The sequence below is a fragment of the Mytilus edulis genome, chromosome 9 (assembly GCF_963676685.1).
Source record: "Mytilus edulis chromosome 9, xbMytEdul2.2, whole genome shotgun sequence".
Classification (NCBI taxonomy): Eukaryota; Metazoa; Mollusca; class Bivalvia; order Mytilida; family Mytilidae; genus Mytilus; species Mytilus edulis.
Window position 1 is genome coordinate 9,659,694 of NC_092352.1, and position 13,150 is coordinate 9,672,843.

Below are 13,150 nucleotides of genomic sequence, written 5' to 3' on the forward strand. Positions count from 1 at the left end.
TAAAATAACAAAAATACTAAACTCAGAGGAAAATCTAATCGGAAAGTCCATAATCACATGGCAAAATCAAATGACAAAACACATCAAAAACGAATGGACAAGAACTGTCATATCCCTGACTTGGTACAGGCATTCTCAAATGAAGAAAATGGTGGATTGAGCCTGGTTTTATAGCGCTTAACCATATCAAAATCAAGAAACCAAGATCAAACACAAGACGCAATCAGTAAATTACTCATTTATTATCAAACTTGTTTATCCAATAATCGGATTTACGATATTAAGGGTATGAGGGAAAGTTAACGATTGCTAAAACGTTCAGCACGAAAGTCAGTCTGCTTCCTTAGTCGTCCATACTTTCAGGTAAATAGCCCAAATATTCAATGAAAATAGTTCCAAATTAAACGATCTTATTCAAAAATGCCTTTTTCGTCCGCTAAAAACGGTTTAACTTAACAACTTTCGATAAAAACAGTCCTGTTTCAACTATCAAGCTGCTTCAAAGTCGAATTAACAAATGTAAAATAATAGACCACTTTCGAGTTCATCCGTCACCGGAATAGTTATCAAAAGTACCAGGATTATAATTTAGTACGCCAGACTCGCGTTTCGTCTACATAAGACTCATCAGTGACGCTCATATCAAAATATTTATGAAGCCAAACAAGTACAAAGTTGAAGAGCATTGAGGATCCAAAATTCCAAAAAGTTGTGCCAAATACAGCTAAGGTAATCTATGCCTGGGATAAAACTCGTCAATTAGGCGCGCATTTGTGACGTCATTTACCAGATAGAGGGGTCGCCTGTGTCTCTGCACTATCAACGTTCATCAAGCGTCTAAGTGATCGTAATTGTGCAGGATAAACTAGATAGCTCAATTCCCTAATGACAGCATTGCTGATTGTCAATTATGAGAATTTAGTTTGCCGACCTGTTTGTACAAAATTCCTGTCACGTCATGTTGTCATTTTAGTGGTATTTTCATTGCCATAAAAGCCAGAGGTTTGGCTAGCAATAAAAACTATGTTTTAATCAGATTATTTTTCTATAAAATGTCCTGAAATCAAAAATATAGCAGTTGTTATCTGCCTTCTGTTTCAATGTATATTGAATAGTATATTGGCGTTTACCTTTGTTTTAGTCCAGTATGTATTTGTATCGTTGGTTGATAGTTTCTGGTGAAGGTAAATCCAGAAAAGCGCTTCAAATGTATAAAATTTATAAAGTTCTAAATCTGCGATTAAAAGTGGGGACCGGATTTGCTTTTATAACAGATTCCACTTACGCTATTTAAAAAAAAATGATACTTACTCTTTAGAACACTACCATAATTTATAACAATTTATAAGTAAACTTAGTAAATAAAGGCAACAGTAGTATACCGCTGTTCAAAACTCATAAATCCATGGACAAAAAACAAAATCGGGATAGTAAAGCTGAATACTAAAATTTATGATAAAAGGGATGATTGTTCATTTCCTATCGTTAATTATCCGTTTTTAGATGGTGACGTTCCCTTGTCACCATCTTACGGTGTTTATATATCTCAACTTGTACGATTCGCTCGTGTATGTAACAATGTTTTAGATTTTAATGAGAGAAATTTATGTATTACTGAAAAATTATTACACCAGGGTTTTCGATATCACAAACTAGTCAAAACATTTACTAAATTTTATCATCGGTATAAAGACATCATTCGTAAATATAGCTCAACATGCAGACTTCTAATACGTTCAGGTATTTCACATCCAATTTTTTATGGTAATATTCTTTATAAAGCACAAAGGTGTCAGTATTCACCTCAGAAACTTACAAAACCTTTGAATAGACTTATTAAGAAGGGATATAATTACGATACTGTTGTCAAGTCATTAAAGATTGCATATTTTGGCGTTAATATTGAGTCACTGATCAGGTCTTTGCATCGGAACTAAACACATTTATTCTAAAAACAGTTGTTGGCATGACACGGGTTATGTTCTTCTCATAAATGTTATGATGGTATGATACTAAACCCCTAACGGGAAGGATTGTGCCTGATGTTCATATGATGAAATCATAATCTTTCAGTCAGTTTAATTGAAGTCTGGAGCTGGCATGTCAGTTAACTGCTAGTAGTCTGTTGTTATTTATGTATTATTGTCATTTTGTTTATTTTCTTTGGTTACATCTTCTGACATCAGACTCGGATTTCTCTTGAACTGAATTTTAATGTGCGTATTGTTATGCGTTTACTTTACTACATTGGTTAGAGGTATAGGGGGAGGGTTGAGATCTCACAAACATGTTTAACCCCGCCGCATTTTTGCGCCTGTCCCAAGTCAGGAGCCTCTGGCCTTTGTTAGTCTTGTATTATTTTAATTTTAGTTTCTTGTGTACAATTTGGAAATTAGTATGGCGTTCATTATCACTGGAGTAGTATATATTTGTTTAGGGGTCAGCTGAAGGACGCCTCCGGGTGCGGGAATTTCTCGCTACATTGAAGACCTGTTGGTGACCCTCTGCTGTTGTTTTTTATTTGGTCGGGTTGTTGTCTCTTTGACACATTCCCCATTTCCATTCTCAATTTTATTAGTAAAACCGTTAAGATAAAAAAAAAAAAAAAAAAACACCCCTTATTCATTTTTTATTTCAACATAAAAGTTTGGTAAGGTGCCAAATACTGTTATTATGACCACTAATCTTTAAGTTCAGGCGATTCTCATAGTTCTTGCTTGTCAAGTTGTTAGGTCGTCCTAATATATTGATGAAATTTGAACATCAGCAACTTAGTTAGTGAACTTAGCAACTCAGCAAATTTCCTCATACAAAACTGAATTTTTTGAAAAGCTAAGGATTTTCTTGTCCCAGGAATAGATTACCTCAGCCGTGTTTGGTACAACTTTTTGGAATTTTGGATCCTCTATGCTCTTCAACTTTGTACTGTTTGGCTTTATATCTATTTTGATATGAGCGTCACTGATGAGTCTTATGTAGACGAAACGCGCGTCTGGCGTACTGAATTATAATCCTGGTACTTTTGATAACTATTTAATGGACCGCATCCTTAGATGTTAGACACACTAATTGTAACAAAAAATACACCGAAGACCATCGGTATTCAAACATTCCAACTGTCACCAATCCATTTGTAAGCATACCACAAAACACTCCCCCATCGTATGGCGTTTATACGTTGTAGTCGTTCAAGTTCACACTATATATACTTCATGGGATTGAGCATGACAAAAACGCATTATGAGCGAACACGATTGAAAAAATACTCACTTATAGATTAGTACGCCAGACTCATAAAATAGACACTTCATAATATTTTCTGTCGCGATCACATAATAGTTGACCTTCGCTCCTTCAGGTTTTGTATATTACCCTGAGCTGTTTCTTCTAAACTGATTGATAATACTCGAACCTCATTAAACTGCTATGTACAAAAAAGTAAAATCACAAAAATACTGAAATCCGAGGAAAATTCAAAACGGAAAGTCCCTAACCAAATTGAAAAATCAAAGGATAATACTCATTAAACGAACTGTCATATTCCTGCCTTGGTACAGGCACTTACAAATGTAGAAAATGATGAAACTACTGTTGCATATAATTAAGCAGTAATCATCTTCAGGTTTGACTGTACCTATTGCAAACGGGGTAGCACATTTCAATTTTAAAACTTACAAATCCTTCAGTTAGTTAATTGTAAAATGTTCTTCTGGCCGATTTGTTTTTGTATTTGTATGAAGCAGAATTCATTCAGAAACTTCTAAAAGACAAAAAGAAAAAGCACTTTGCGAAATTCTTTAATTTTATTTTCATATATATTGATGATAACCCATATTGAAGCAAAAACTTGCATCTCATATATCCCAGTGAACTTGAAATTAAGGATACTACTGATACTAGAAGGACTGCTTCATACCTTGATTTTTTCCTCAATATTGTCACAGATGGACGACTTCACACTAAAATCTATGACAAACGGGACGATTTCAACATCCCAATTATCAATTTTCCATTTCTCAGCAATAACATTACCCTCTGCCCCATCGTATGGTGTTTACATATCTCAAATTGATACATTATACTCGAGCATGTTCACATTATACAAACTTCATATACAGGAGCGTCTCCTTACGCAGAAACTGCTCCAAAAAAGTTACGAGGAGGAAAGATTCAAAATGACACCATCACGAATTGGTTGATCGATACCATATGTCTTTGTCTAAACTAGCTAAGGACATTTTTTGTACGTCTTAGATTATGGTTTACAGTTTACGTCGTCTGGTCTTTTAATTACCGAACATGATCTATTCCCGAATATGACTGTTTTGTTGAGTGTTAATTCGCATTGCTATAAGACGTGTCACGGTATTTGTTATCCAACATTACAACATGTATTTGGTTATGATTTTGTATTTGTAATTCTGATCGGATATTGTTAAATTCCTCATCGTTTGTAGTTGAAAATTAAGGTTTTTAATCTCTCTAATCGTAAGAAAAAGTAAAGACAATTAATCACCCAGATCATTTGTAAGATTTTAGTTTAAAGCAACTAAAAATACACGATTTATTTGTTTTGCAGTTGAATAGTCTTGTGATTGTTATATAATACATCAAATGAGATAATTTCAAACCTAATCTTGAACATCATTTTGTATATCATATCTATATAGCATGTCGAAATGTATTATTGTATTATTTATCTGTACATTTCTCTGTGCTGAATGTTCTTGCATTTATTTGTACTGTAGTCTTGTCATACAATATTGTCCTTTCAGTATAAATGTGGGAGATTTGGCTAGCGAGAAGACCAGGTTCAACCCACCACTTTTGTTTAGATGTCCTGTACCAAGTCAGGAAACTGACAGTTGTTATCATATAGTTCGTCTCTGTGTGTGTTACATTGTTGTTTTTTTGTTGTTGCACTTAAGTGTTTCTGTTGTTTCGTTGTTTTCCTCTTATAGTTTGTAACCCCGATTTCTTTTTTCTCTATCTATTTATGACTTTCGAAAAGGGGTTTACTACTGTTGCCTTTATTCAACACTGCAATATGATAATTGATTTTCTTATCAATACATTAATACACAATTTTTTATGGATATACAGCTATGAACATTTACAATACTACATTCTGTTGATACTTATATTCATGACCCAAATTTCTTTACAATGTATAATTTCATTCCCCCCTACTTGCTATTTGAGACATAAAACATGAAGAAGTAAATTTGGAATGAGTATACAAATTTTACAATTAAAAAGTAAAATTACAAAAATACTGAACTCCGATGAAAATTCAAAACGAAAAGTACCTAATCAAATGGCACAATCCAAAGCACAAACATATCAAACGAAGGGATAACAACTGTCATATTCATAACTTGGTACCGATATTTTCTAATTAAACCTGGTTCGTGGCCAGAATATTTGAAATCCAAAGCTTATATAAAAGATGAAAAGCTTTTAAAGAACATTTTAATTCAAACATGTTCTATATAATTACAGATTTGGTTCTTAATTTATGAAATATATAAAAAGAAAAAAAACCATGTCAAATACACATACGAAAATAAGAAATACCTTAAAAAAACACGATAACCAACACGAAATGGGAACATGAACAAACAAAATATATCGAATTGAACAAATTTTAGCAATGAAAAATCGTTGTGATACGAAATATCATTTATAGATAAAAATAATAGTATCGGATGTATCTTGTCCTGACAAATTTTTGATGCGTTTTGTTATTTGATTTTGCCATGTGATTATGGACTTTCCGAATTGATTTTCCTCTGAGTTCAGTATTTTTGTTATTTTACTTTTTTCAATATTTTTGTACAAGTCGAATTGCCGTAGGAAAACCTGTATCTTCGATTTTGTAGTGTATATTTAGTTTCAATGCACAAGTCGAAATAAAGCTTCTGTGATAAATGAACTTGATATTGTTGTTTAATAAAGGTTTGAAAAATCATATGAATGTTGATTATTTACATTTTGCGTACAAATAAATGATGAAAATGAATTGAAACGTACTGTATTACATGCTAAATATTCGTAGTGTTCAATTTTTACAAAAACTCTTCAATAACGGATTAATTTAGCTCAACTTTGTTTGAAATTGTTAAAATAAGATGTAGCTACAATGTATATAATAACAGAAAGTATATCACGACTGTTCTTTTAGAATGTAGACGTAAACACTTTTGAAAGTCAATTTTTTTTTAAGTAAGGGAACGTACTTCAATAATAGACCGTGATAATTCAACCAGAATATTGTCTGCCGGTAAAGGAACATTAACTGACAAATTCATTAAGTTAACACCAAGTTGAGGGAGAAAAAGGCAACAGTAGTATACCGCTGTTCAAATTTCATAAATCCATGGGAAAAAAATCGGGGTAACAAACTAAAACTGAGGGAAAATTAACTGAAAACTGAGCATTAAATATAAGAGGAGAACAACGACACAACATTAAAATGTAACACACACACACGAACACACACACACACATAAACGGACTAAGCATCAGACAAAATATAAATAAATAGGAGAACACAATTGACAAAGAAACACACGAATAAGAGCTAACAAAAGGCAACAAGTTTAAAAAATTCTAATAAGCCAGAAGTGCATTTTGTCCAGACAAGACTCACTAGTGACGCCCAGAATCAAAAGTTTGAAAGCCAAAACAAGTTCAAAGTTGAACGGCATCGAGGACCAAAAGTTCAAAAAAGTTGTGCCGAAAACGGCCAGGGTTTTCTGTTAGGTACCAAAACATCCCTATTATTTAGAATAATTTATACTTTTGCAAACAGTAAATTTTATAAAATGACTTTACAAAAGATGAACATGATTAAACTGAAGTATTAAATAATTACAGGAAACAACCGAAATACATTACATAACCTGACAAAACGCAACACATCCGAAACGTACTCTATAACATGCTAAATATTCGTAGTGTTGGCCGTCTTTCGTTTAATTTATAACATGCAATGGTATTGACCCGAATTACAGAACTTCCAAAGACTTCAATATATAATGCATCAAAACGTTATAAAGAATCAGCATTCGTGTTAGGTTTTTTTATCGGACCAGACACTACCTAATCAATCAAGATGACATCAAACGATAAAAATGGTCACGTGACGCGATATAATAAATAAACACAAAAAAGACAAATAAGTTAAATAGTGTAATGACGATTTCGTTTCATAGACCACAAACATATAGGTAAATAGTAACTTTTAGAGACTTGAGGTGTTTTCAGGCCATTCAAATGTATGCAGGTCCTGCTTTACATGTTGGACCCGTTATGTTGCTCATGTTTAAGTCAGAACGAATGCGGTTTTGTTCCATTTGAGGATTGTGGTCACGACAATTAGAACTTATCTTTCGTCATTTGTGAAACAAATATTTCACAACGGTCCCCAACCTCGTTATGGTGTCCGTAAAATTTGTGAAAATATGACTTCAATACACCACTTGTAACCTTTCCTTGTGAGCACTAATCCTCTATGAAATTCAAGGAAAAAATGACAGGAAATGGATGGTCTTAAGAAACAGCAAACATTTTGATATAGCTGCAAAAAAAAAATTATAAAAGATTTTTTAGTACTTAGTACATCTATATATTTTGTACTAGTAATCCATATCTGACTGACACCGCTGATCGAGTATACCTCATAAAAATATTTACCAATGTCAAATTTTACTTTCGAAAGAATTATGGTATATATACAGTGTAGAAGTCAACCCGGCTATATATAATTCTTTTTGTCAAAATGTTGATTGATTCAAAAGTTTTTTAAATAAAATTATTTCAAATGAGAAATGAAAAAAAAATCACTTATTGGTCTTGTTCCTTTTTGCTTAGACGCAAACTTTTGTCTTGGGGAGAAGACCATGCAACCACATCCCAAAGGTGGATAAAAAGTATATTGACTCATCAGTGACGCTCGAATTAAAAATGTTATAAAAGGCCAAATAAAGTACGAATTGAAGAGCATTGAGGACCAAAAATTCCTAAAAGTTTTGCCAAATACAGCTAAGGTAATCAATTCCTGAGGTAGAGAAGCCTTAGTTTTTTTTCTCAAAAATTGAAAGTTTTGTTAACAGATAATTTATAATTATGAACATATCAATGATAACTCACGTCAACACACAAGTGCTGACTACTGGGCTGGATATACCCTCGGGGAAATAAATTTCCACCAGCAGTGACATCGACCCAGTGGTTGCAAATAAAATCATCATAGATACCAGGAATGAAATTTAATATTTACGCCAGACGTGCGTTTCGTCTACAAAAGAGGTTCGAAAGATATCAGAGGGACAGTCAAACTCATAAATCGACAATAAACTGACAACGCCACGGCTAAAAATGAAAAGGACAAACAGACAAACAATAGTACTCATAACACAACATAGAAAACTAAAGAATAAACAACATGAACCCCACCAAAAACTAGGGGTGATCTCAGGTGCTCCGGAAGGGTAAGCAGAAACTGCTCCACATGTGGCACCCGTCGTGTTGCTTATGTGATAACAAATCCGGTAAATAGTCTAATTCGGTAGGTCACATTTATGAAGAGAAGGGGACTGTAGTTACGACGTAAGGAACATATCCGATACAAAAGACTCATCAGTGACTCTCGATTCAAACATCTTATAAAAGGCCAAATAAAGTACTAAGTTGAAGAGCATTGAGGACCAAAAATTCCTAAAAGTTTTGCCAAATACAGCTCAGGTAATCTATTCCTGAGGTAGAGAAGCCTTAGTTTTTCAAAAATTCAAAGCTGTATTAACAGTTAATTTATAATTATGAACATATCAATGATAACTCAAGTCAACACACAAATGCAGACTACTGGGATTTAAGCCTTCCTGGTGACACTTAACATAGAAAAACGTTTTTTTTTTGTTTTTTTTTTTAAAGTGGAGACACTTTCAAGTTCCAAAATACAGTTTACAAACAAAACAGATAGAACTATTGAACTTAAACTTAAACTTCATACGTTCTTTGGCCTTTTCAACCTTTTTTTTTATCCGAGAGTATTTTGTAGAAGTTCATTTCATTAACTAAATATAACCAAAATTAACAATCAACATGAAATAATTTGCCAATTGGTCTGTTTTAGACCAGCACAGAAAACATGGACAGTTATAAGATGGTATTAGTATATCTTTTTATACGAAGTATTTACTGATGGTTTGTGGAATATTTATATAAAAAAAAGTAGATGTGATATGATTGCCAATGAGACACCTCTTCACAAGAATCCAAATTTCACAGAAATATAACAACTATAAGTCACCGTAATTCCATCGAACAACCGCTTTTAAATGTGTAACGGACACCATATTTAGTTCCACTGTAACTTCGGAAACTGCATGAACTGACGATACAACATCCTGGTGTTGTTTTTTAGAGCACACGTGTACATTTATTCTTTAAGTAAAAACTTTTTTTATATATTGGTTTCTTTTTTCTTTTTTGAATCTTTATATCTTGTGGATGTAAAATTGCATATATCGCCTTCCTCGTCAATCATGAAAGTTGAGTTGTAACATCGCATTATTAATATACATGATTTTTCGGGTGTTATGTGCAAGAAGTCGAACATAAGGCATGACCACCGAAAAACTATATTGTATTAATGTAAAATAGGGACGAAAGATACCAGAGCGACAGTCAAACTCATAAATCGAAAATAAACTGACAACGCCATAGCTAAAAATGAAAAAGACAAACAGACAAACAATAGTACACATGACACAACATAGAAAACTAAAGAATAAGCAACACCAGGGACTCCGGAAGGGTAAGCAGCACCACATATTAGCGAAGATTAAACATCAAATTTTCAAACCTGCTACAACATCTGGTTCACAGACAGCATGCACAAATGTTCCCTGCATTCCTTCATAGCTATGCGTCTCAATTGACTCCCACCATTCATAGAGCCATACTTTTGTTATCATTACTCCGAGTTCCTTAATTGATAATAATTGGTTAATTGGACTGCGACTTGGTACTAGAACAGTCTATCGCATATCCATATTATCTGTAATCCAAGTCAAACTTTGAGCAAAATTACCAGTACTAGCAGTGTAAACACCAAGTTCTAAAGTTTTTATTAGTACGTCTGGCGTACTAAATTATAATCCTGGTACCTTTGATAACGATTTACACCACTGGGTCGATGCCACTGCTGGTGGACGTTTCGTCCCCGAGGGTATCACCAGCCCAGTAGTCAACACTTCGGTGTTGACATGAATATCAATAATGTGGTCATTTTTTTTTTTTTTATAAATTTCCTGTTAACAAAAGTTTAAATTTTTCGAATAACTAAGGATTTTCTTATTCCAGGCATAGATTTCCTTAGCCGTATTTGGCACAACTTTTTGGAATTTTGGATCCTCAATGCTCTTTAACTTTTAATTGTTTGGCTTTATAAATATTTTGATATGAGCGTCACTGATGAGTCTTATGTAGACGAAACGCGCGTCTGGCGTACTAAATTATAATCCTGGTACCTTTGATAACGATTTACACCACTGGGTCGATGCCACTGCTGGTGGACGTTTCGTCCCCGAGGGTATCACCAGCCCAGTAGTCAACACTTCGGTGTTGACATGAATATCAATAATGTGGTCATTTTTTTTTTTTTTTTTTTTTTTTTTTTTTTTTTATAAATTTCCTGTTAACAAAAGTTTAAATTTTTCGAAAAACTAAGGATTTTCTTATTCCAGGCATAGATTTCCTTAGCCGTATTTGGCACAACTTTTTGGAATTTTGGATCCTCAATGCTCTTCAACTTTGTAATTGTTTGGCTTTATAAATATTTTGATATGAGCGTCACTGATGAGTCTTATGTAGACGAAACGCGCGTCTGGCGTACTAAATTATAATCCTGGTACCTTTGATAACGATTTACACCACTGGGTCGATGCCACTGCTGGTGGACGTTTCGTCCCCGAGGGTATCACCAGCCCAGTAGTCAACACTTCGGTGTTGACATGAATATCAATAATGTGGTCATTTTTTTTTTTTTATAAATTTCCTGTTAACAAAAGTTTAAATTTTTCGAAAAACTAAGGATTTTCTTATTCCAGGCATAGATTTCCTTAGCCGTATTTGGCACAACTTTTTGGAATTTTGGATCCTCAATGCTCTTCAACTTTGTAATTGTTTGGCTTTATAAATATTTTGATATGAGCGTCACTGATGAGTCTTATGTAGACGAAACGCGCGTCTGGCGTACTAAATTATAATCCTGGTACCTTTGATAACGATTTACACCACTGGGTCGATGCCACTGCTGGTGGACGTTTCGTCCCCGAGGGTATCACCAGCCCAGTAGTCAACACTTCGGTGTTGACATGAATATCAATAATGTGGTCATTTTTTTTTTTTTATAAATTTCCTGTTAACAAAAGTTTAAATTTTTCGAAAAACTAAGGATTTTCTTATTCCAGGCATAGATTTCCTTAGCCGTATTTGGCACAACTTTTTGGAATTTTGGATCCTCAATGCTCTTCAACTTTGTAATTGTTTGGCTTTATAAATATTTTGATATGAGCGTCACTGATGAGTCTTATGTAGACGAAACGCGCGTCTGGCGTACTAAATTATAATCCTGGTACCTTTGATAACGATTTACACCACTGGGTCGATGCCACTGCTGGTGGACGTTTCGTCCCCGAGGGTATCACCAGCCCAGTAGTCAACACTTCGGTGTTGACATGAATATCAATAATGTGGTCATTTTTTTTTTTTTTTTTTTTTTTTTTTTATAAATTTCCTGTTAACAAAAGTTTAAATTTTTCGAAAAACTAAGGATTTTCTTATTCCAGGCATAGATTTCCTTAGCCGTATTTGGCACAACTTTTTGGAATTTTGGATCCTCAATGCTCTTCAACTTTGTAATTGTTTGGCTTTATAAATATTTTGATATGAGCGTCACTGATGAGTCTTATGTAGACGAAACGCGCGTCTGGCGTACTAAATTATAATCCTGGTACCTTTGATAACGATTTATTGGTATCTTTCTAGTAGCATTTAATGCACCTCGTAGTTGAAATGAACCACAGGGTTGTAAATTTTCTAACTTTAAAGAGATCTGAAAATAAATGATGCTACTATATAGTATTAAAAAAGAAAAGATACTTGTGCATTAGTGTATTTTCAAAATACTTCCATAACACATGGGGGGGGGGGGGGGGGGGGGGAAAGCAAGGACGCAAAAATGTATTTGTTGTTCTTCAACGAAAAATCACAATGAGGAATTATACACAAGCAGACACCAACATTGATATTTAAGTTAAAAAACGACTTCTAGAATAGGTTTGGTGGCATTAATTTTAAATTCTATAGTAGTACCAAATATGTTATTGTATCATGTATATGTACTTGCCACCTGTTGTATTCAATACTGAAACCATTGTTATGGGAGAGGAGCTTTCTGATTTGGGGTCCTTATCAGGGCAGTACAAAACTTACACTTTTATGTTCCCAAAGTGCGACTAACGGTGTTGGTTGAAGCTTACTTTCATGTACTCACTGGCTTCCTGTATGTCAGACAACCGGAAAGTTCTAAATAGAGGCAACAGTAGTATACCGCTGTTCAAACTCATAAATCCATGGACAAAAAACAAAATCGGGGTAACAAACTAAAACTGACGGAAACGCATAAATATAAGAGAACAACGACACAACACTACAATGTAACTAACACACAGAAACGGATCAAGCATCAGACAAAATCCCACGAAAATAACAAATATAACATCAAAACCAAATACATGAATTTGGGATAGACAAGTACCGTGACACGTCTTATCGCAATGTCAATTTACACTCAAAAATAAGAGAAAACAAACGACGCAACGTTAAACTGTAACACACACAGAAACGAACTATACTATAACAATGGCCATATTCCTGACTTGGTACAGGACATTTTTAAAGGAAAAAATGGTGGGTTGAACCTGGTTTTGTGGCATGCCAAACCTCGCACTTTAATGGCAATGTTAAATATAACATAGAAATGACAACATAATATTACAGGACTACAATACAAATAAATAGGAAAACGTATTAGACAAAGAAACACATGATTAATGAATAACAAAAAACATCAGGTTTA